General features: G+C 42.3%; 1 long non-coding RNA gene across 1 annotated transcript; it reads left to right on the top strand.

The window, feature by feature from the left end:
• The first annotated feature begins 6,437 nt into the window (after window positions 1-6,437).
• LOC126919462 (uncharacterized) lies at window positions 6,438-7,498 on the top strand. The gene is made up of 2 exons (XR_007711646.1): window positions 6,438-6,933; window positions 7,189-7,498. It is a non-coding gene; the product is annotated as an uncharacterized LOC126919462 (long non-coding RNA).
• Window positions 7,499-22,608: the final 15,110 nt, after the last annotated feature.

Below are 22,608 nucleotides of genomic sequence, written 5' to 3'. Positions count from 1 at the left end.
TCTGCCCGAGTAGTTTAACTTGTAGTGTCAAATTGACGAACCAATATTTAATCGTACGAAATAAAAAAAAGAAAAAAATCTATCTTAGAGTGGAATGGATGAAACAGCTTGAAGAACGAGGATATCTTGTTTCTACCAAAATCGAAAACTTCCATTCGTTGACGGATGAACGAAACGGGAATCGAGCGGTAATAAAATAAATAAATATCGACGCGAACGTTCTAATTTGCGCGAACGGATGTAATCCCGTGGATAAACGCGGCTCGTTCGCTGAGTATATCGCGACGAGGGAATAAAAACGGTGGATCCGTTTGTTCATGCTTCGTTGCAGCAAAAATTTTGCACGCCGGTTTTTCTATACGCCGTTGTTGCATCGACAGGATCCAAACGAACGGAAAATATATTTTTCGTTCGCGCGTTACCATTATAAATGTAATCCACTTGTCCGCCATTCGACGGCAATCAAAATCTACATTTCCAGCGAATTTATCATTATAATACTACCGAATGATAATCCGTTAAAAGGTTGTCGCTGCGCGCGGCTGTGAGCTCTCGTCGACGTAATTTTTCCGTTGCACACCATCGTATAACGCACACGCGTCCACATGGTATCGTAGCCTGTTAGTCGACACCACCGCTGCTGGCTCTTCAATTTCGTTGCTCGTCGAACGTCATAAATTGCGACGTAGCATAATAAAAGGATAATAAAGTCCGCGGAGAGAACGTCGCATCGGCGCTTTAATTAAACAATTTCGCCAGGTGGATGGCCGTTGGTAATTGGAAAAAAGTCCGCGGAACCGGGTATCGGTATCGAAGGGCGACTTCCGGCCACGGATCACGGCCATTGGGCAGGGGTTTGGTCGCGAGCACACCAGAGAGGTTGGGTGACGGAGAATGTGCACCAACGAAAGGGGGAGGGAGGAAGGGAATTGGTGGTGGTATAGCGGGTGGATAGAGGTGGGTGTGGTGGGTGGTGGGTGGGGTGTGGGGTCGGTGGAGAAGTTCCGAAATGAGTACCCGTGCAAATACGCCAGGATTGTTTCTGCCGCTAATTGCTCGGTTTTTTGCAGGGGCTCGGCCAACAATCGATTTGCATTTCAAAGGTAGTCCGGCATAAAAATAAAATGCGCCCCGTTAAAAGTTGACTGGCGGCGGCGAGCGGCGTTGTGTGCGTGCCCGATACGTGTATCTTCCACGATTCTACGTATATTCACGCACACCGGCGGCCCAGGCCGCTTGCGAACGACAAATTGTATAAAACTCGTGCCGGATTAAAGCCGTCGATGGAACAACGTCGATTCGCGCTTTTTCCGCTTGCCTAGCGCCGATTCGGCTGAACCGCCTACGATTATATCCGCGAATATAATGTTTCTCCTCGAGTATCCACGCGTCCTCTACTCGAGATTCGTTTCCGGATAACGGAATAATAAATGGTCGACCGCCTTGAGAACGATTGCTTCGTTAAAAGATGCCGTTTTCGACAAATCTCTACGAAATTCGAGTTTAATCGAAATTTGAATATATCGAATTGTCAGAAATAGTGGTCGCAAATAGTCGAATAAACCTTATAAGTATTTACAACGAACGAATATTTAAATATTCTTATATCGATATATATATATATATATATATATATCGATATATTTTTAAATGGTAAATGGCAAAAGGAATAGGTATCGAGTTAAGTGATCAATTTTATAACGCGGAGATTCGAAGGGATAGACGAGAAGGACGGTCAGGATGAGACTTGAAATGGCAATCCCCGCAGAACGAATATTTCGTTTCCTACGTCGCAGGGTGACCGTTCAGTATTTGATTTTACGCAGTACGCGTCGGGTGGTTTCCACGAACGTTAATTATCACTGACCAGCTACAGTCCCATTACATTCCAATCGACCCCTTAATCAACGCATGATTGGTGTACTAATTGATTGCTACTCCGTAATTATAACGGTGCACTGACAGACACCGGTATCGAAACCTCCAAGCATCGAGAAGCGGATGCTTGCAACTGTTGTACAATGCGACTGATTATTGGTACAAAGTATACGGTTTTTGTGAAACAACTGTTGTCTGTTTCATTAAAGCTGCGAATAAAAAATGCGACTTTTTTGCGGGAAATAAATTAAAGATAAATAGATTAAAAAATAAGTTAAAGATAAATCTTTTTAAACAAACTGATTGTTGTCTTTTAATTCAGATTATATGGATATATATATATATATGGTGGAAAGGGAAACGTAGAAGGAAAAAGGTAAAAATGACGGACATCGAGGGAATAACTCGAGCTTCGTCCCCTTGTTTTTCAAAGACCAAGAGCCAGGTGCTGACGCATAGCAGCAGAAACTCGAACGAACCGTTTCGTTTGTCGAAAGATCGATAGAACGTCGGCAAAGCTTTGCCGCTGTCGGTACCATTATACTAGCATTGGATAATACAGAATATGCTGTTTGTCGGTGAAAGTTTCATCGATAAAAGAGTCGTCGATAAAAAATAAACCATCTATGTACCTAGTTTTGAATTTGCGAATAAAACACGTTCAAAATATTTCTTCGATCTTTATCAACTTTTAGTTGATATCGCACAGTTTCAGCGATAATTCAACATAAAAGGGAAATAACTATGGATAAACCGATTAAATTACGAATAAGATAAACGAACCTTCTCCGTAAACGAGTTATAAGGACATTAAAACGCATTAGTCGCGAAAATTCCGCGTTGCCGCATATTCATTATTACATCAAACGTCCATGCCTCCAATTATTTGAAATTATCCGTATAGAAATTAATCCTATTGACACGCGGGTAGTTCCGATCCCACTCGTTAAAACGGTTCTAATGAAACGCCTCCCATTCTACCTCTCGGCATCCACCATAATCGCGCTGTTTACAATTAGTAACATTAATTCGCCATGATTTCCAGTCCCGTATACGTGAGAGAGGCTCGGGAATTTGTATAGAATTTCATTAAGCCAACGGTTAGCCACTCATCGAACCGTAGAACGTAACCGGTGGTCGGATTTGTACCAATTATTAGAAAATGTATATACAAGCGGCTTTGCGCGATCCACGTTCCGTTTGGCAAATATTTGATGGCTCTCCATTGGACACCTCCAACAGTCTGAATACCTTGCATAGGTATTCGCTGATATTTCTGTCTCGAATAAATTGAATCAGGCTGCACGTGCTACGCGCTACTTAAAAAAATTCCTGCGATATCGTGTTTCTGCCCGTCGTTTATTCATTATCTACCAAGGACATTAAAGGGACTGTCTGATTTCTACATCGAATAGCAAGATTAACGATGTCATGCTTTTCATAAATAAAAGCTTTTGATGGGAAACAGAATGACGGTAAATGAAAAGAGATTGTATTTCCGATGTTTCGTCATACTCATCTTGTTTCGTACCAACCACGATTGCGTACCAACGTGAACATCAATTCAATAGCTACCGCAATTCCGTAACGCCATGACTAGGCTCATCGATATCCTTGGCTCTTACCAGACCAAACGAACTCTCTTTGGACGGCGAACGATCGACGTAAGGGTACGTTCGTCACGGGTGGATCGTTGCGCGTAACATAGACACGAAGCGAGCAGAGCCTGCAATTCGAAGTTTTTAATAGAGATTTGCACCGCCCGGCCGGTCCAAAGAGGTCGGTATAATCCAATAGGGCCCCATTGTCTGCCCGTTCTCCGGACATAACCAACCCTCCCTCCCTCCTTCCCTCTTTGCCTCTCCTTCCTGTTCTATCTATCTTGCTCTCATCCCGCTCGGTTCTCCGCTCTACACCACCATATCCATAAAACACGAGCACAAAGACGTGTTCCCATGTATATGGATGCGACACTGCACTGGGAAGCAATGCATATTCAAAATCCAGCCGCGGGCGGCTTGCCAGGGCAACGGAGTCTCTTGTTTTGCTACAGGCATGGAGCACGAGTCCGCAAATTCGGTTACTTCATTTTGAGCCCTGACCACCCGACCACCACCCTATTTGGCCCACCGCCCAACTCCCACCTGGCCACCCCACCTCCTTTTACCAGCGCCTCCTCCACCGCTGCCGCCGCCACCACCACCTCCTGCTACATCTACTCCTCCACCTCCTTCATCCTCCGTCCCGCCCGCCCCCCGCCCCCCTGTTCGCGTAGAACGCTACGCGTTTTAACCCCTCGGCGTATGTCCGGGGTTATGAATTTTAATAGCTTTACGCCGCGCCATGTGGGGGTGGTAGGAGAGACCATGGGGGTGGCTGGAGGGTGCAGGCTCGTGGGCGCGAGCGAGTAGTAGAGTAGACGGGTGATAGAAGAGGAGAAGAAGGGAGGCGGTGGGTGCTGCAAAAATGGCGGCGAGTTTTTCGCCCGTCAAATTGTCGATAGATTAGATTAGAGAAAAAAATGCGCGCGTGTTGCGCGCCTCTGTGTGTCCTCTCTGTGCGTCCGCCCGATGACAAAGACGAAAGGATCGTGAACCGGCACTGGGGGAAGAAGGAGAACGCGAGTAACGTGCTGACGTCGTCGTTCATAGGCGGTTCTGACCTGTACGCAACACGTTTTTCCGACCGGTTCCGTGCTTTTCTCTATATTCTCTGCACTCTGATTTTTTTTTGAGGGGGTGCGAGGGATGGGTGGAGGTGGGAACGCCGAGCGATTTTTGTTTCGGCTGTCTCGTCGGTGCCCGACGCATGGTAAAATCATGGAATCGCGCGCACAGATAGGAATCGTTTCATCGTTCTTCCAGAATCAACGCATTTTATTCACGAATCGCCTTATGTTTCCTATATTATCATTATTATTTAGCGACGAATGGAGGATCTTTGTCAAATCTAATACTCGCGTACGTGCATCAAATGATCAAGTTAGGTCTTTACACGAATACTTTTAGAAGTTTTTAACCTCTGTACAGATTGTTATTACATAACGTAATTACAGGATTAAGGTGGTCGACGGATATCTCGAAGATCGGCTTACGCTCGATCCATATATAACGGTCGCGTGCTGGCTGGTACGGGCGGTGGTTTAAATCGTCACGGAACGATTCGAAAATTCCGAGTGCCACCCAGGGGAACGGTTTGACAATAGTAGCAGCGGCCTCATCAAGTAAAATCATCGTCACCAAAACTCGCAGATGGCTAAACGTAACGCGTTCCAACCCTCCTTCCCTCGTTTGGTATGGGGGCACCGCCGCCACCTCCACCGCCACGCCATTTTCAGCCCGCGTCACATCCTTCCCTCCTCCAATTCAGCCGCGTAATCTACTTTTCGTTTTGACCGTGAATGTCGTTAGCACGTTATGAAACTCATTAATCTCGCAAATACTAGCCCAACAATTTCGTGCCGCGTAAACGCACCATTGAATTGCTTCCCGGCCGCTCTCTAATGGCGAAAATACCGCGGTGCCTCTTTTCTTTCCCGTCGATTTCTCGTCGGTTCTCGATACTTTATGCTAGACCTGTATTCGTCATTCAGTCACGCGTGAAATTTCGTACATGTGCGCAGGAGACGTAGATCCAAGTTCCCTTTCTCCCTCTTTTCCATAATTAACAATTAGCTGTCGGACTATTAGAGCGATTAAAACGATCAATTCGTAATTTTTCATAGAAATTTATAGATTTATTGTGGTTTCGGTTAGGTTTACTACGATGTTTTTTTAGAAATGTTGATAATAATTTATAAAGTATATGAGTAAAAACATATCTTTCACGTTGCTTTATGTATTATTATTTATATATCGTTCCACTGATTAAGTTCCATTTGCATACTATAATTACTTTACTGAACGTTTCTGTGAATATTATTCTCCTCGGACAAATTTATTTATTAATATCAATAAACGAGTTTTCCCAACAGGCCTAAAATCTCTAAAATTACCAATCGTAAGGATCGAATTAATAAGAAGCGATCATAATACGCGAGTATAATCGATCATCTAATAGACAGTGTAATTATGCATGTCGATTAATTAATATTATCTTTCGTGCAGTTTGGTACTCTATTCTAATGATAAATAGAATTTCTTGATTTATTGGAAAGCATTTACACGAATTACCTTACGGAAACGTCTCTGGCTTAAATTAGCTGATGTTCGCCCATTTCCCAATGACCAACCATGGTCGTTTACAAATCCATCGAACAATCCAAAGGTTGTTTGTATCGCGACGGTTCTCGAAACGGTTCTGTCGAAGGATCGAAGTCAACGCGGAACGATAATGGCTGGGATCGCTGAAGCGGGATCCGCGTTTAAGGAGGAATTACCGTGAGATAGAGTCCGCAGTGGCGTCCGCTTCAGAGGTTTCCGCAAGGATATCCCCTCGACTCGGAGAGACGCCCGCGCATAGCCAGGTACCGGTAATGAACTCTTCAGGATCTCGAGGGATTTCTCGTAAGTACCTGTGACCCACAATCTTTTTTTTCCGTGACACCTTGAATGGTGTTAGTTCTAACGCCTGCAGATCAGCCCGGGCAGGCCACTAAGACTGTTGTGGAGAGCCATTCGCCGCTCCCTGGATCCCTGAGTTTCGCAAATTCGGTTCATTTGCCGCATTGTACGCGGCTTAAAAGAGAAACGAGACCCTCTCGAAATAGAGAGAGCGAACGAACGAGAGTAAGCAAGTCAGGCGGTGGGGGTTTGAGGTACGTGAGGAGATCGAGAGAGTGGAACCGGCGGAGATAGACGCGGAGAAATCGCGGCAAAGAACGTTGAAGTTTACCGACGAGTATCTCGAAACCAGCCAGGGGTGGACCAGCCACCGCTCGACACGCACCTTCTTCGTCGTGATGCGTTTGTGTGTCTGCACCGCGCCGCGCGAAACCCAGTCGTTTGTCGATTTCGAAATCGGTTGCTTTCGTGAGAAGTGATATACACCAAGAGGTTTTGTCGGAAAAGGGCAGACGTTCGATGAGCTGTAATATTTCATTCCTTCTGTTCCGAGGTATCACGTTTCATATATTTTCTGATCTTCATTCCTGAAATTTTTGCTACGGCTTGAATCAAATTCCATCTAAAGGAACAGTTGTTTTTCTTCTAGATTGTACTGATTCATGCATAATGAAATTTATATCCTTGATATGATATATACTACATAGATACATAAGTATGATTTGTGATATTACCTGGGGCTAGAATTATCAGTGTGGAAAAAAATGATCAATTCGCATCAAAATGATAAACTTACTTTCTTTTTCAGATAACGGTAATCGAGGAAGAGAAGCAGAGACTAGAGTGAGTTATCGATCAGACGATATGAATTTGGAAACGAGTTATTTGCGGGTGACACGATTATGGTTATGCCGCGAAACTGATGTTCGGTAAATTATGGGTAATGCGATTAAACTGGCCACGAGATTAGAACTTTGTATATTGTTCTCTTCGTACGTTATACGACACAGTGATTAGTTTGCCGTTACTTGGCCAGTTCTGACCGTTTCAACGAAATTACTTCGTATTTATAAACGTTTTGTAAAATGTTCTCGATTCAATAAATTCTTTGACAATTAGCCGACTTTTCTTGTATTTCCAGAAAATAAAATACGTGCGCGAACATCGTTTTAATGGATCCTTCGTTGTATCTCGATCGTAAATGCAAGCTATTACTTATCACGAGCATGAAATGGTAATAACGATGATCAAACAATTTCGTACGTGTCGACGAAAGAAAAAAGAAAAAGAAAAAAAAAAAAAAAAGAAAAAAAGGAAAGGAAAATGGAAAAATATATATTTTTTAGACGAAGCGCCGTACCCGAGTAATTACGATCCTTATCAAGTAGGTGTGCGCGCGCACAGGGGTCAGTGAAACGGAAAAACATCGCGTGTGATTTATAATGTATCGAATCGTAAAACGCATGATGAGCGACTTCTTCGTTGTGTACGGGTGCGTGAACGAACGATATATTAATCATCCACGCGTTTCAACGAAAAGTTGATGGAATCATGGAATATTAATTGTGATGCAAATTCGATGACGCACGTGCAATCGAAAACGCGATACCTGTCCGCCGATTGTAATCTCGCATCGGTCCCAAAAATATTTGAATAAATCGATCATCCCCCGTCTGTATGACAGCAATTAACCTGCCTCCATTAACGCCTTAGAATTCTTTTTTAAAGAACATTACATCGATGATTGCCGACAATCGTTCCAATATATTGAAAACATCACGTTTCTGTTTTTAAATATCCTTGTGTTTGATTCTCGTTTTGAAATTTTTTGGAAAAAGGTTTCGGACATTTTAATTAAACTCCACCGTGATTCATACATATATCTAAATCATTTGTCAACTGAGTATCACAATTAGACTGAAGCTGTTTATTACCAAGAACACAAAAATTTATGAATTATCATAAGACATCTTTTTATTCAAGTTTTATTTCTCTGTCAATGTTCATAAAGGTACAAATTTGTATCGAAACGTTGTTAGAGCAATTATCATGCAACAAAAACGGAATGAAAAGCTGCTAAAAATAATAATCGAAGAACGCGAAATGAAACGTTAATCAAAATGATTGTGGCAATTAGCCCAGGGAATAATTTAATACGTTCAATTTCCATCAATCGATCGATCCAGATGAAGCGGTAAAGAAGCGACACCGTTCGAAGTCCGATCTAGGATCAAAAATTACTAGCTAAAAAATCCTCTAACGCCGGAGAAAAAAGGAGAGAGGACCTCGCCGAGCAGTTATTAGTTTTGCCAGCCGGGGAGCTTAAGTTTTAAGCCGGAAATCAATGCACCCGGTCGGACGGCTTTGTAAGCTTCCTCGTATGACGGTTTTAACGAGTGCGAGTTACGTAAAAGTGACGCCGCGCCCTGATCAACCAAAAAATCCTCAAACATCTTCCATCCTTCCTGACGGGTATCCTTTCTCTACGAAACGTTCTCGATTTCGTCTCTTCCCTCGTTGGTTCGACTCGGTTTTTGCTCGATTTTCACTTTTCAATTAAACGACGCCTCAATGAGGCGAACGTCTCTTTGTGAAAGAGTTAGGTACTATTTCGGTTTTTTAATGACAGCAAAACCAGATTTCCGTCGTTTACCATTTTACTGTCAATAATTTACGTATAGTAACGTTGAAAATAATTTTAAAAGGGAATAAATAGCGGTTTGATTTCGTCTAATCTTCAACGAATGTTGTAAATTCTCCAAAAAGAAAAAAAAAAAAAAAAAGAAAAAGAAAAGAAAACAAGTCTCACGAATGCAGCAAAATGTTCCAGGAAGTACCTAATTTAGAGATAATAAAGAAATCCGTCCTTTGTTTTAAATTATTAAAAGAAATATTAAATTATTTAAATTATTACATTAAACGAGAAAAACGGCGTGTATCAACAAATCTTTGTGCTAATTAGAACTAAAAGACAAATCGAATTGATACGAAGTACCAGAAAAGAAACCTGGGACTGAGGGACCGTTGCTTGTGCTTACTTCTAGCGAGTCTCCGACTATTCGTCATCAATTCGAAATTAGTAGCAACTTCTTTTAGTTCGATGAATTTTTAATTAAAACATTTATTCCGAGATAAAGGAATTCTAAGCTGACTATTTTTATAATAAGTATTGCGAATCAGTAGCGATGCTAAACTATCGATAAGGGCATTCTAAGTTGATTTTGTTTAAATTTTATGAAACGCTAGTGATTCCACATTTTTAATTCAAACTACTCAACGAAAGTTGAGAACCGAGAAAAAAAGTTTCTATAAATTCTTCATTTAGAGATAATGAAGGAATCCATTCTACGCTGACCCGAAGCAGACACGAACAAGGGCGTATATCGGCGCGCGTCCGAGTTAATCAGCGCTAACCAAAGAAGTCCTTAAATACTTCTCCAGGCGGCTCCATCTTGGCCGGGGGAAGGTCTTGCTCGCTTTTCAATTAAGCGATGCGCCGTGTTTAATTTTCACGGAAAGATCCATCCAACCACGGTTGAATGGGATGCACCTTCCAAGTATCGATCAAGCCGAATCCACTGCTGCCTTTCATCTCACACAATTCGAACTTATAATACGTAACCTGGTATAATTTAATTAACATGCCAAGGTCCCGCGGGCCACGTCAAATCGACGTACAGCCTCCGGAAATGGTGACAGATATATTAGCTACGATTCAATAGACGAGGCCGCGTTACACATTATTCGACTGGTAGATCTCTACGACAAACACAACATCAATTTTTCCCATGCAGCCCTCCCTCCACACGCCAGGGGTTCTCAGAGGCTTCCGCGAGGGTAGTTCTCGCTGGCCGCCCCTTTCTAACCAGCCTGTCTCTCGATGTCAACCCTGTATTTGCGAGAATCTTCCCTCTGGACAAACGTGACGCACAGGAGGAATCATTGATTCCGACCGGGTATGTTTATCGAATTTCGACTGTGACTGCTCTACTCTCGCGGAAGATGATGGTCTTTGACCTCTGCTAATTAAGATAATAATTATCTTTTGGTAAAGTCTCTGATAAGGTAATTGCGAAAGGTTGAAATATCAGGTAAGTGCATATCTTCTTGAAATAGGTCGAATTAGCGAGAAAGTAATTTCGATTTTTGACTGTTTAAGATATGTGGCTTTAAGTAGCTTACGTATCATACATTACGTGTCATTTATCACGGTGATGTCTTTGATTTATACTACATCCAGTTCTTCTTCGAGAATTTAGCAGATAATATAGATTACGTTACTATTGGACCAAATATGTAAAAATTACTTGAAATTCATTCTCGTTCTACATATTTCACAGACATACCATCGGATTATTTTTCCCAAGGGATTTCAAAAATGTTGTGAAAGAACACGATTACAGAATGTAGTGCACAATAATTAATTAAACAACTTGACTTGATTAACTTGATTTAAGATATGGCAGTGCGAGAAAATACAGTAACCCAATAGAACTCGTTCTTTTTGGAACAACGGATATTTTTCCTAATACGAAAACGACGGCCCATATGATTAAAATATTTCGTAGTTTTCCATTTGCGGCAAGGAAAGCTTTCCCTAGAAAGCTTGTTGTAAGTATGTTAAACGTTAAGACGGAATACACCAACGCTTGTGATGACTGCAGTTATCTGATACAAATTTCGCGTTGTTTGTAATTACTCGTGCTTACACTATTATTATTGAAGCTCATTAGCAGACGTTAAAAGCGAAGTCTTTTCGGCGAAGTGGAATGAACCGAGCGATACCGTGTATCACCGAGTCCGGTCATCCAGCAGAGAGTTTATGGAAGAAGAACCCGGATTTATTCGTGGATACACGGATGTCCCGTGCGCGTGTAGACGAACGACGCAGAGTGTATGTAGTGGTACGTACGTAAGTGAAAACAGGACGAAAATGGGAAGCGCTGAACTGGTATAAACAAGGGTCGCATGCAATATTAGGGGCATTAAGTCGCCATAAAGAGCGCATTAGGGGTGCGCTCGTGCCCTCGAGGGGTAGTTTAGCGTTTAATTGTCCCACCCCGTGTATCAAAGGTTTCGATTTCTGCTTGACTACGCGCGTTATAAATCCACGTACGTTCGCCGTTTCGCACGTTTATACATGATCCGTGCTTAGTTATTGTTACACGTAAGACATTGCCATTAATCTTTCATTATCGATAAAAAAAAAAAACAAGTAAAAAATAACTTCTCTCCTCAATTCCTCTTATATTCTCCATAAAAATTTCATCGAATTTCCTTTATGAATCATTTTACCGAAGAAATTCCAACTGTCCATCTTCTCGCTAAGAATCTTAAGAAACGGCTTTCCTTGTTTAAAGAAATTATCCCAACTCTTTGATAATCCTCCGTCTTCTTTTATCTTCATAGTCACTCGAAAAACTGATTTTCGACGCACAGTATCAAAACGTCGGTAAGGGGCAACGTGCGGTTATTCGCGACGATTCGCTTGGTTTGCGATGATGACGAAACGGCAGGCGGCGCGGCGGCGTACCCATCGACAAACCATATTCGCTCGCGTTCGCATATCTACGTACACATACGTATACATAGATAGCCGCGTAGACATTATATGTGAGGGGGTACCCGAAACGTATAAGAGGAACAGGCGAATACCCAAGTTGCTATTGAACCGATTTTGAGCAAATATCACTTGAAGCAGGTCGGGGAGATTCGCGATGCCGTAGTGACGGGGGTAGTTGGAGGTTGCTGAAAGAGCAAGGGAGGAAGGAGGAGGCTGAAAAGGGACTTGGAGGGGGTGGTAAAGGGACCAAGAGGTAAGGGTGCGATGCCAGGGGGGGCGGCGGGGGTTGGGATGATGGGGAGCGGTGAGGGGGCGGGTGGAACGGAGGCAGAGACAGGAGCAGAGAGCTCACAAGCCCTTCGGCAAATTTCATAACCGAACTTGTCGTATTTGCCCAGATTATTTCAATATATTCGACTCAAGCCGGGAATCTGTTTGCGAGCGAGTGTATGCGTGAATGGAACTTGCCGCGGTCGCCGCGTCCGCCTATGTGCGGTTCCTGTCTATCTTCGCGCTATCCTATGTTCTTCGTCGATGAAACTACCTATGCGGTAGCGCACTTCCTCGTCCAACGTGAGTGGCGCGTGTCGTTGATGCAGCTTTTTAAGGAAATTCCATGGACGCCTCGACAAACGTTTCCCCCTTGATAGCGAATCCATCCTTAATCTTGGCAGATTCTGTTGGTAAAAAGTGTTTGGTTCAGGACACGGATTCACGCAAGGCTAGGTAGGTATGCCAACTCTGCTCTGTAAGTAGCGATAGGAAGACGAACCGCGAGAAATTGCCACCGCGAGGATCACGGAACCGAGTTATTACATTTGGCGATCGCTGCCTCGTGCTTTCTATCGGCCGTACGGAAAGTTTAATAACACGGTTCTTTGGAAGGTTTGCCGGTATTTCGAGAGGAGATTTTCGAAGCAGAGGATTGGTTTCTGATGATGTTTTGGTAGATCGACGTTGGTAGTGGTTTCCGAGATTTACTTGAAGCATAAACTCTGATTACGTGAATGTTATTGCAGTTTATGTCGGAGGCTGGTCGAGTGTAGGAATTTCCGTCGTATTATACGTTAACGCTTAATTGTAATTCGTTTAATTTACAGGAATTTATTTCATAGCCACCTATCGATCGTGCATAATATAATTCATCCAATTTACGTGGAATTTAACCCAAGTAGGCATTGATTATGCACGATATCGAGTAGCTGATGAATATTAATGCTAATAAATGTAAATAGGAAATCGGTTAGACACGATCAAATTTATCCAAAACGGATTTATGCTTGCGAAGAAGAATTTCATTCAAATAACCCATGATATTTAGCTGAAAAGGATATCGAGGAAAGAAAATATTAAACGCGCGGTGGCCGATCAATTTTGTTATTATTAGCGACTGGTTAGCCGGGATAGTTGGCAGATTGGTTGGTCGTTGATCCGTCAAATTGGCAGGAAATGGAGCGGTGGCTAATGTGAACGCGTGACGCATTCATGAAGTTGCGCTAATTAAATAAAAGGACAGGCGAATCGCGGAGGATGAGAATGTTGCCGGTCGTGCATAACGCGAGCACGTGTCGGCACGTGTGCACGCCTTTTCCCCAAAGGCCAATCCTACGTTTCCTATAATGTATTATTAGTCCGTGGAATGCGATATATATTAGTTTGGGAACCGTGGACAGATTCAGGAATCAATTAAATAACAATAGCCGCTCGTTAATCCCGCGTGGAGACCGCAGACGCGACCGTCTGTCCGGAACGATCCCGCGATCATTAATTACTCCTACTTTACTCCGTGGTTTACGCTCTTGGCGTTCTCCGTTTCGTCGCGGTCACTGCTTGTTACTATTCAGATTTTGTACGTTTTCGATAGAATGCCTGGCAATTTAATAAAGCTGAAGATAGGAGAAAATTTGCTGAAAAATTAATCGTAACAAACCTTCGTCAAATTTGTATTATTACGATATAATGTCGTACATTTTTATCTTCTAACTCGGATACAAGTTCCTTATTTATAATATTTCCTTTCTATTTGCAAGTTAAATCGCGCGAATCTTAATCGTTGCTTAAATTCTCTCTACTCTTTATTATTACTTTTTATTATTAATTTATTATTCTAACTGTGCAAGCAAAAGGACATCGTAAAATATAATATCCCTGCTATAGCTAACCAAATTTATATCACATGATTCATAAATGAAGCTTGAATTTCGTTTAAAGAAATCACCAAATTAATTTAGACACTTCGTACGTCTAATATCCGATACTTTTAAAATATTTAAGTTGGAAGCATTTCTAGGAACAAGGTTCGTCTCTTGTGGAATTACCGTTAAAAATTAACTTTTTAGTTAATCATGTCTTTCAGGTTGGAACGTTCCCGGAAAAGTTATAAAGATTCGAAAGAGAACTGGCGAAGAAACTAATCTTCGGTGATCGTTCGATGATTCTGTAATCGTGTTATCGATGCCACTTATAGCTCATCGATCGATCGTCTAGCTCATAGAAGCGAGAATACCCGAATTTCGGAACACGGAGCAGAAAACATGGAGCGAAGGGATCAGAATCGAGAGATACTGTATAAGTAGCCCATCCTTACCCCGAAAAAAACCGGAAAGAAGGGGTAATAATTGACGACAGACAGCTGATTCGAGCTAAAATTAAATTCCCTCTCTCGACGACACGTTAGGCGGATAATCAGGATTCGAGGATCGCAGTAGACGGCAGCTTCCATTGTTTCATTCGATTTACACCCGTGCTCCATACCCATAATACAGAACCTGCAATTTACAGGAGAATGAAAAGTTAAGCCCGTGCAGAAGGCTCAGGGGTGGCGTGCAGACAATGGGCCCTGGCTTTAAAATCTCTCCGGCAAACAAATGGGAAAGCCCGGCTCAAAACGTAATTGAGATATTGAGATCTGATTAAGATGAAATCAATAACACGGGACCGGTTGCCGCATTTTGCCTCGTCCTACATTTTGTCTGTTCACGAATCTTGAAACGATCTCCGATAGCGAACGGTGGCTGAAGCGAAGGGTTGGGTCGGGGGTGGTGGCAGAGGAATGGCAGCTACTGAATACTTTCGATTTCTCTCGACGAATTCGACGAGTTCAAAGCGCCACTGCTCGAGCACAAAAGGGTTTAAGGGCTAGCCGACGGAGTGTATTAAGTAAGGTTTTCAATGACGTCGATTCTTACGTACCTAAAAAGGTAAGCTGATAACGCGATAAAAGTAGCAAGAAGAAATTCTATGGAAATTAATAAACACGAACGATATCCACGTTGCAAACGTTATCGAATATTGCAAGGTAATCAGATCTTGGATAAAAATTATAGTTGAGTTAAATAAAGCGTGATCGCGTTATAGTGTAACCGGAAGGGACATTTATTTATCTGTAGATCCATGTAACAGAATGTTCGTATCGCAAATCGTCCGCTAGATATTGTATTGAAACGCTGAAACGAAGCACGCGAAACATAGTGGCACGAAACAAAAAGCGCGTAAAAGTAGCGCATCTTTTCTCGTGTTGACCGGTTAGGTCGGCATCAGCCGTTGTGATTGCTTTCTCCTTCGCTCCTTTAGGCATATTTAGCACGGGCGCTAGACAGCAGACAGAAGCTTGTAAGCTTACACCTCTCGAGGGGTCCGTTTTTCGGGATCTCCTTTTGGGACGACTGAAATTACAATAAAAGATACTTCTGTGGCCAAACACTGCGCGAACAGATTATTATACGACCCTACGACGTATATATGCGAACGTACACACCGGAGACGATGTATATCCATATATACCACCGGGTGTCTACATCTGCCGCGGCGCCGCAGGAGGTCGGTCATAGGACCCCATTGAGGAGAAAGGCCCTCGAAAAATCTCCTTCCACGCTTCCGTGCGGACGAGCCTGTTGTATTTTCGAGTCCAGACGATCGTCAGCGCCTTTGTACCGCCAATAAGAACGACGAATTCGCGCTGGATCTACCAATCGTCAACGAGAATTCGCCACCGTGCTCCCCTGCCTCCGTGTAATCGTGTAACCGACCCCCTTTGTCGCGGCTTTTCACACCGAGAGGCGCGTACATACCAGGACGACGCTTCTTTTTTTATCCAGTACCGCTAATTATCCACCGAAATCCCCTTAAACGGCCATTAAACCCGCCCCTTAAACGGTCGTAAAAGCACTTTAGGACTAAACGGATACAGTACAGTACGGCTCCTTGCTCGATCTCTCTCTCTCTCTCTCTCTCTCTCTCTCTTCATCTTTCTTTGCAGGATCTCTACCTTGCCGTGACTACCGCTCTACCGGACTACCGATTTTGATAATGTCGCTCGACATCTTACCGCGAATTCTTCAGGGATGAAACGACGGTTTCCTCGATATCGGCAGGCCTTCGTGTTTCTTCGACGACATAAATGACGCATTAGGACGTCTTCGATTTTTTAATAGCCAGCTAAGTTTCGTGGAGGACAAGACGACGGTCAATAACTTCGCTAGCAAAAGAAAGGGATCAAGGTACAGCGAGACGTTCCTCTTTTCTTCTCCGTTTCTTGAAACATTCTCTGTTTCTGAAGAACAGAACCTGAAGCGTTAATCAAATAGCGTAACGTCTTACTTTCGTATTTTAACATGATACCAAGATCAAATAGCAAGACATTTTTGTATAATTTAGATAATAACGAGATTTCATAAGTTACATCTAGGTAACCGATACTTACCAATAAATTCTCTTACATAATAGTCTATGTTTGATAATAAAATAAACGAAACTGCATCTATAGATTTTATAAATCACAAATTTTTCGACTGGTCTATTTTACGCGAAATTACATAATTGGGAAAAAGAAGTTTAACATACAACTTGTAACGTATCGCTTCAATAATATAATTTACTTTATCCTTTACTTAAATCGACCAATATGGAACAATATCACAGCGCAAACAAATCGCGGAATCGGAGCGACTTTTCGCGTAACCCGATTTTTCCACGTTGGGTAGCGAGCATTTGAAAAAAAAAAAAGAAAAAAAAAGAAAGGAGTGAATTACGGTGCGATCTAAGGCCGGCTGATAAAAAGTATGTACAACCGCGCGACACAGATAATCAGCTTAATGTAATATAATATTACAGGCGAACCGAGAGACGGGGAACGGATGGTTTATCAAAGTGTACCCGCAGCCTTTCGTGTCTCACGCTTTATTAGATTGCACGCCGCCTGCTGGAAATTAATAGTACGATTAATTTATGACTACATATAAAATACGCCAAAGTCGTTTTTTCTCCGGCACACTTTTCTCTCGGCGAATAACGATGAAGGGCGTACATATTGTGAAACCTGCCTGTTAGACCCAATACGTATTTCTTGATGTAATATCTTCTCCACTTTTTCTTGTTATAGCCTTCCTTTGATCGCAAAGTATCGATAGCAATCGGGTTAGTAACGCGATAAAATAGTTATAAACGATGGAAGATTGGTTCGAAGAACGCGTAGCACGATACATGGAGTAAAATTTGTTCTCCGGATCTATGAAATTTCGTCGCGTTTAGACACCTCACGACCTCGTATGGGAGACGATGGAGGACCCCCGATGCGCGTCGTATACGTGCATGGCTTGATGCACCTTTTATCCCGCGAAAACCGCCTCATTCGAGAAAATTGATCGAGTGTGAAAGACCTCGTTCCACGATCCATTAGAATGCCGTGAGCTTTGATCTTTTCAACGAGCTAGAGCATCCGATCGGTCGGACCCCCTCTTCCTCCGCTCTTTTTCCTTCTTTTTTCCCTTCCTCCATCCTTTTTTTTCTTTTCTTTTTTTTTTCGTCATGAAAAGTGTCTTTGATGGAATCAACCTCGATCCTTTTTAAACTGGATCAGGGTACAACCTTTTAGCACGTCTTGATTTACTGTAATAACTTCTTGCGCTCTTAATCGAGCTGGATTAATGGACCACGATTTAACCAGGAATAAATCCCAACTGGTTACTATTAATTTGGAGATTGTGTACTAATATTACAGATATAATGTTTCAAATTTTGTGTTGATTGCTTGTAATAATAGCAATATTTAGTCTATTAATGGAGGAAAACGAGTTAATTAAATCTGTCAATCATTTAGAATTTTACTTTTGTCAAAGATAAATTATTACGTATTTACATTCGCGAAGCCTAAAATTGATTTGATTTTATTAACTTTCACTTTTGTGATTATAGGAGTTTCTGCTTAAGTGACGGTTCGGTTAACATATCGCGTCCAAACATGACAAAAACGTCTCTATATTAAGTCATAATTATTGTTCCAACAGATTAATTACTGTTTTGTTTTTATAAAACATGCAAAAGTAAAAGTACGATAGTCGCGTTAGCAAATTGTTAGAAAATTGCAACAAAACAAGGTGTACATTTAATAGCGCCGAGTGTATTAACATGTTAGCTACTTTATTTCACAGCACAAAATGTTAATTGGTTCTTTCTCGATAAAAATGTTGATCGATTAGCTTCTAAGATCAAAATTTATTTATTTATTTATTTATTTTTTTTTTCTAGCCCGAAAATAACGAGTAAATAGTAAAAACGTCGAGATTAGAAGGAACAGAAAATATCCATGGACCTTGCAGGTATCTCAATTTCCCGGGGTGCAGGCGTATAGGGTGCTTACGATATCTGGCATAAGCCTATCGGCGTAAAAGCTATTATTGTCGGTCACCCTTGGAGGGGTTGAAAAGGCGAAAGAGATCGGCGTCGGGGGTTGCAGGTCGTCGCCTTGCTGTGCTCAGATGCCTTCTAATGGCCTTAATGAAGTGTGTATGCACCGTGTGTATAGAGTTAGAACGCAACGACACTAATTTTTAAGCATAATCGTACACTCAGCTTCACAACGTGTGAACATGAGCGGTTCTCAAAACCGTCCGCGTCGTCGGAACGCGTTTCTGCGTCTTCGCGCGGAATTTTTTACGCCGCGGGTGTCCACGAATGTTCCATTGAAGTTTTGGGAATACTTTGGCCAGAAACTTCCCTGTAATTGGCTGTTTTTTTCTTTTTTTCCTCCTTCTTTTTTTATTATTTGCCGCTTGCTCGAACGGCTTTGTTATTTTGTACGATTGTGTTCCATCTGTCAGTACGAATTTCGATCACGTGGAATTTGGTACATTTAAATCTTGACGAATAATAGTAATGGTAGTAGCAGGTGGTACTAATACGTACATATACATATATAAAATAATAATAATATGACTAAAGAATTATTAACAATTAATTAATGTTAATAGAATAGTAACTGTGCTGTAAAGATCAATAGTAGTAAACAGAGTATACGGTGTACCTATGACGAGTCGAAACTCGTAATATCTCTGAAAATGGAATGATTTTCCACAAGATAAAATGAAAAACAATAGCTGTGCAATCGTATCACAACGGCTTCACGTTGCCTACAGTAAGCACATCGTTTTGGTACAGCATCGTACACTACTATATCATAGTCCTATCTTCGAGTGGCTCGATGCTTCCTAACGAGTTGCAAATGTGAATACAATTTAAGCTTCGCGAAAGCTCGTGGAAACGAGAGGAAAAATCGTTGCACCTTTTTCGGGGAAATAATGTAATTAAGTTGTGAAAGGAAACACAGGAAACCGGTTTATAATACGCTGTTCGTTACAGAACAAAAAGTAAAATAACTTTTAAGGGATAAAATAATTGGTAGATAAGAAAATCCATTTCTGCCGAATGAAATGAAATTTTATCGGCAAGATTGATTTCAAATCTACGACTGACGTTAGAAGAAGAAATATTCTCCTCTTTGTTGGTTCGTATGGAAGCTTTGAATACAAAAGAACGTGGAAAAGGAAATAGAAGACGCGGAGAAGATAGAAATGGATATTTCCAAAGCATGAGAAACTCGAGGACCGTTCAGATTCCTCGAATTCAGGGCGAGTATCGAGTGTAAGTAGCACTCTATTGGGGAGAAGCGTCGGACAATAACGAAACGGGATAGGAATACACAGCGAGATAGAGAGACAAGTGATTTCGGGTTGCATGGAACGAAGTTTATCCGTCGTTAATATTATGCGCCGTGATTTCGCGGAGGACAGGACAGTGCAATCAGTGGAAATCAGTTACTTAGCGTCTAGTGAGTGGTTGTGAGGAAAGAACAGGCGTTGAGAATAGGTAGTAATCTCGACGATGGAGGTTTATCACGGCAGATGGACTAATTGATGTCATTCAGGGTATCATTAATGCTGGTGTTCTTGGACGTAGGTATCAGCGTAGCTAGTGATTTTCACGAGCGGAGAAATCTTTTCAGACCGTGCCATTTCTCCCGACTTTCCGCTTCTCAAGAACAGAGGAAGAGAGCAGGATGGGAAAGGGGAAAAAGAAGACGGGGCGAAATAGAGATAGAGAGATATAGATAGAATAGAGGGCAGAAAGAGAGTAACGAAACAAACGTGTATGTGGAAGCGGAGAAAAGAGAGGGAGAGAACAACATAGTCGTGTTCGTGGGTGTCGAAGGCGGAAAAAGAGGGTGAGGGTGTAGGAGGGGATAGAAGTATGAAGTGAGCATATTACTATTGAGAATAAGTACCTGGCTTCGAGATGGTGGCTGTGCTCAGGGGAGAAGGTGGAAGGGGCTGAAGTAACGGCACACGGGGGTGGTACGTCGGGGGTACAAATGGGGTGGTACAATGGGCACTAATGGATCTCAAGCCGCCGCGAGAGGCGCTGCTTTTAATCTAATTGTCCTTCGTAGCCGTCGCGATCGCGATCAGTGGTATTCAACTCTGATCCCTCGTCCACGGCCCCTTAAAACATATGATTATACGCGACGAGGAGAAAAAATATAAAAGGAGCCAAAAGAGGAGAAGATGAACCACGCTTCTGCTTCGCGGCGCGAACTTGTAATGCCGGCAATTAAATTCCAACGAATAATAAACGTTTATTAAATTCCTGTATAGACTGTTTTATTAAAAATTCATTACATTCGGAATATCCCAAGTCCAGACGGAGACCGAGCAATTCGCAATGTTTCACGCAGCCAATGTTTCGCGAAACACCGCGAACCATCGTGCATTGCACACGCAAAATGAAGTTTTTCCCGCACCCTTTGTTTCTCGTTTTATCCGTTTGTAACTCCGTGATTCGTGCGCGACCGAAGAAAATATTGAGATTCGACGAATGTTTTGACAGAGGAACGAACGCAATTTCGAAAGGGGAAAGAATTTGTCCGTGTCCTGGTCGCTTAACCACTGGCGACTATCGATACCTAAGTGCATATCGTATGGAGACAGGTATAGGTGTGAATGCTTATGAATCGACACGATGAATGAAAGCAGGGCGAAAGTAGACCCGAAGCGTTCCTTTCTCCTTCTAGAGGTTCCATTTAGCGAAACTTTACAGCATTATGCGGCACGGTCGTTGAGCTAAAACGCAAGGGGAGAGGAATTTCGAAAGCGTGCGAAGCATGTTCTTTGTAATGTTGCGAATATGAAATGTCTGCAAAATATCACGAGTATCGTACACGATCGTTCCTCTTGCTACCACATTTTCAGCGTTTTTCTCCTGAAATACAGCTACAACAACGTTTTGCGATCTTTAAGAATCTTGTCAAGAAATATCGTACTTCTTGTCTCTTTGTTCCTTCCATTCCACCGTATGTTATATCTTAAACATAAAGAAATTCTATTTATGTATGTTGTCAACAAAATTCCATTAAAATTTGTTTTCAACTAAACTCGGAAAATATAGTATATAAATTTCATAAACAAATCACCGAATCGTAAACGTAATCGTAAACGTTTGACTAATGATTCCATCGATATTCTATTGCCTAACGAAAATGAAAGAAAATAAACACAAACGAAGAAAGAAAGGAAAAGGGAGAAATAAAACTGAAATATCATAACAGGAAAGCTCGGCCAGGAAACAAACCGCAACGTTTCCCGCAAACCCGTGGCATTATCTGGTCGATCTTATCAAGACACGACGATGACGATCGTCCCGGCGCAGGTGGCGCAATAATTACTTCCCCTCGGTGCTTTTGCTCCCTCTACATCGACCACGGGCTCGTTCAATAACGATAACGATAATTGTCGCGCGGCAGTGTCGTCGCTACGCGCCTCGTCCTTACTGAAGATAAATTTCTGATAAGATGGATAAATTGGTTGGATTGTAATTGCCGTTGTGCGTGTTATAGCCAGGATGAGCAATATATACTACAAGCCAAGGCACGTGGGAAGGCGATCCGGTGAACAGAGCGAACGGGTGGTGCGATTAAATGCCACCGTCGATGTTTACAACGAAAGAGTCCGTGGGAATGGAGTCCGCCTCGCTTGCGTAGACGAGGGCGGAGACCGCAGACGCCAGCTGCCCGATTCGGAATTCAGGAAATTGTCGTAACAACGCCAATACCAAATCTTTTCGTGATTAATGACACGGAAGCGATTTTGTCGCGTGTAAACCACGTTAACCGTATTCTCGCAGAGGGAAAATTATATAAGAGACTAATTTTGGGTGAAAATACGTTCGGTAGCTGCCATTTGTGCAGTTGTGCTTTTCGTATTAACTTCGATCGAAAAGACAGAGGCGTTAAGCTTGAAAAGGATCGAGGTTACGTGATATTGGAATTGGATTAGTTGGCTTAATAGATAACGATACGTATTGATTCTTTCTCTAACGATGCAGCCTGAAAAGGTA

Source organism: Bombus affinis, chromosome 8, assembly GCF_024516045.1.
Source record: "Bombus affinis isolate iyBomAffi1 chromosome 8, iyBomAffi1.2, whole genome shotgun sequence".
NCBI classification, from domain to species: Eukaryota; Metazoa; Arthropoda; class Insecta; order Hymenoptera; family Apidae; genus Bombus; species Bombus affinis.
This window is presented reverse-complemented; position numbering and strand designations above follow the sequence as displayed.